Source organism: Lepisma saccharinum, chromosome 10 (assembly GCF_977018435.1).
Source record: "Lepisma saccharinum chromosome 10, izLepSacc3.1, whole genome shotgun sequence".
In the NCBI taxonomy this organism is placed as follows: domain Eukaryota; kingdom Metazoa; phylum Arthropoda; class Insecta; order Zygentoma; family Lepismatidae; genus Lepisma; species Lepisma saccharinum.
In genome coordinates this window covers 77665054-77668512 of record NC_139238.1, presented here as the reverse complement: position 1 = coordinate 77668512, position 3459 = coordinate 77665054, and the positions used below count along the sequence as shown (strand labels likewise).

Sequence of the window (3459 nt, the reverse complement as noted above, 5' to 3'; positions counted from 1 at the left end):
AAATTACCATATCGAACAGTTACCTTCCCACCACACTTCCACTTGCCAGAACATACTGCTAGTACAATCTACTTTCCATCCCGGGTCGTTACATTTGCTACCATCTATGTAAGACCAGGGGAGACTATTCCATACCAATTCTTTCAACATATCCAAACCCTTAGCAAACATTATATCATAGCAGCGGACATCAATTATCATAGTCGAACCATGCAAGACAAAACAAACTTTTTACAATTTCTGGACCAAAACACTACAGCAGAATTCCATGTACTGCCCAGAGCCACACGTCCCATAAGTAACACTACCCCTGACGTTGTTATAACATCAACATCTCTAAGTGCCTGCTTGAACATATCTGTGCTGGATTCCATCGGCAGTGACCATGACCCAGTGAAAATTACCTTAAATCTTGGTAACCGCAATACGAGCAGTACAATACAACCTCGAAAAATCTGGTGTTACAACAAAGCGAACTGGGAGGCATATAGTGAAAAGCTACAGAATGCTTTTTCTCACCCGCATCCACCACCAAACAATTCAGAGGAACTCGATACGGCGGTGGAACATCTTACTGCTCAGATTACCAGTGCGGCAACCACTAACATACCTACGACCACTCTCAATAGTTACAAACCAAAGCTACCTCCGCAATATCTTCACCTAATCACAGCATCACGACGAGCATACAGGGACTATCTCCAGACCAGAAATCCTGAATCCCTTAACTTACACCGTCAATGGCTGCGTACAGTTCATAACTATATAAAAGCTTATAAACAACGTCGATGGATTGAAACGTGCAACCAATTGAGTGACGAAAGCCATCCCACCAAATACTGGAAACGTTTCAAGGTGCTCACTGGACAATCCAGTAGTACTCCTTATCCGATAACAATCAAGGACGCAGCCCTAAACACCGACACTGAAAAAGCTTATGCCTTCGCAAATGTCTTGCAAGACACTTTCACTCCAACACCTCAACTAGCTGCAAATCACCGCCTCCAGTCCAAAATTGACAGAGTCACCAACCCCAATAACAGGCAACTGCAACCCAGCAATACGCACGATATTGATCCTACAAATGCTCTAACTGTTCCTATCACAACAGACGATATTATCAATACTGTGCATAGGAAGAGAAACACCGCTCCCGGCTTGGACAATATCACATACGTATTGATCAAACAGGCCCCGCTTGCATTGCTGTCCTTTCTGGCTATTATATACAATTTTATCCTCCGCACAGGACACTACCCGACAGACTGGAAGATTTCGAAAGTTCTAATGTTTCCAAAGCCACACAAAGATAGTACCAACCCCACAAACTATCGACCTATTCAGCTCACATCAACCTTTAGCAAAATATTCGAACGCATCATTGTTCGACGCATACACATGCACTTACAAGCACACAGTTTACTTCCGTCGCACCAAGCAGGCTTTAGACCTCAACACAGTGTCCTTGATAATTTGTTAAAACTAACGACTCGCATCACAAATCACTTCAACACATCCAAACCATCCTGTCTAGTACTATTCGACCTGGAGAAAGCATTTGACAAAGTATGGCATACTGGACTCATTTACAAGCTCCATAAATTCCAACTACCGCTTTGCTATGTCAGATTAGTACACAGCTTTCTAACAAATAGGGTCGCTTATGTCACTGTAAATGGAGCGATGTCATACCCCATTTTCCCTTACTCTGGCGTTCCACAGGGTGCTGCTTTATCACCATTACTCTACATACTATACGTTGCTGATATGCCAAAACCCCCACAAGTTTCTATCTACCAATTCGCTGACGACACCGCATTTCTCGCCTGTTGTTCAACCATCCAAGCTATAAACAAAACTCTCCAACCAGCTATAAACTCCTTCCAAAGATGGTGTGACACATGGCGTCTCACAATAAATGCTCTCAAAACACAAGCATTGGTGTTTCTACAGACAGGCTGTCGCTCGAAGATCCAAAGGAACCCAACATTATTAAACATCAAAATACGGGGAACGCCAATTCTGCCTGCCACCACTGCAAAATACCTAGGAGTCATATTTGACTCCAAGCTAACATGGAAACCTCAATTGCTCAACATCGTCCAAAAAGCTACAAATCGTCTGAGCTTGCTCAAACGGCTAATTGGAACATCCTGGGGACTCAACTCCCAGGTTGTCCTACATACCTACAAGGCTTTCCTTCGACCAGCAATAATTTACGGCCACACTGCATGGATATCAGCGCCAGACTCATTCTATCACAAACTACAAGTTCTGGAAAGACATGCTCTTCGTTTGGCCTTCAGAGTAGTCCTACCAAGTCCTACACGACTACTGTACGAGCGAATAACCTTCCCGGAAATCACAACCCACATCGAAGCCATCCGTCACAAATATATAACTGGTCGAATGAACTCGCACCATCCACAACTTCTCAGCACAATGTACGAAGATGCTCTACACGACTGCCTTCCCACTTACCACTGCACACCATTACAGCATCTCTTAACCATGTATACCTTCCTGATAGATCCACAGCATCCTGATTATCAGCTGTATATCATCCATCATCCTCCGGAACTACGGCACGTGATATATCCAACACATGCCGCACCATAGCAAATTATTACTTTCCTAACAAGTAATTTTCCCACTACTGAATAAATAACAACTAAGTGAACTACCCCCAGAATAAGTAAATATGTACCACTTCAATACTGAAAACACACTTAGACCATCACCTTGCAAGGGAAAACATTTATGAAAACAATTCACTTACCAAAGAGAAGGTGTAGCCTTCTAAATGGAAAACGAGGACAAAAAAAAAAAAAAAAAAAAAAAAGTGCTTTCGGCATACTTACCTGGCGTAGGGGTTACCGTGATCAGCAAGGCGGTTCCCCCGGGGCGAGGCTCTTCCATTGCACTTCGGTTGGGCTGACCCCTGCGAATATCCCAAACGTGGATATCTCGGGCGCGCAATTTTTGGTAGTAGGGACTGCGTTCGCGCCGTCCCTTATAATTATAATTGAAACAGAATATTCACACAAAAAATCATCAAGAGAGTAGAGACAACTTATCGAACTTGAACGAGAACATTGGTTTCCGTATACAAATACCATGCCTGAATGTGTTGCTAGATTCTACCGTCATATCAAATGAATATTGTTTGGTTGGTTTATAGATTTTTCTTTTGTTTAAACGTTGCCTACATCGTTAGGTTAGCAGCAATGGTGAGATAGAGGGAACATCAAGGAAACGCCAATTTCCTTCATTTAATAAATATGCACACAACATAACAATCTAACCTTACCAGATTCGTTTTACATACCTGTCAATGACGGCGCCGTCTTGACCAATGGGTGGCCACATCTTCGAACAAAAATGTACTTCATATTGACAGTTATTACCTGAAACAAACAACAATTAGAAGTTTTAATATTGGTGTATAATCAAATTATG

At 42.5% G+C, this 3459-nt stretch overlaps 1 non-coding gene across 1 annotated transcript; it reads left to right on the top strand.

The window, feature by feature from the left end:
• The first annotated feature begins 2853 nt into the window (after positions 1–2853).
• LOC145994489 (U1 spliceosomal RNA) lies at positions 2854–3015 on the top strand. The gene has a single exon (XR_014442355.1). It is a non-coding gene; the product is annotated as a U1 spliceosomal RNA (small nuclear RNA).
• Positions 3016–3459: the final 444 nt, after the last annotated feature.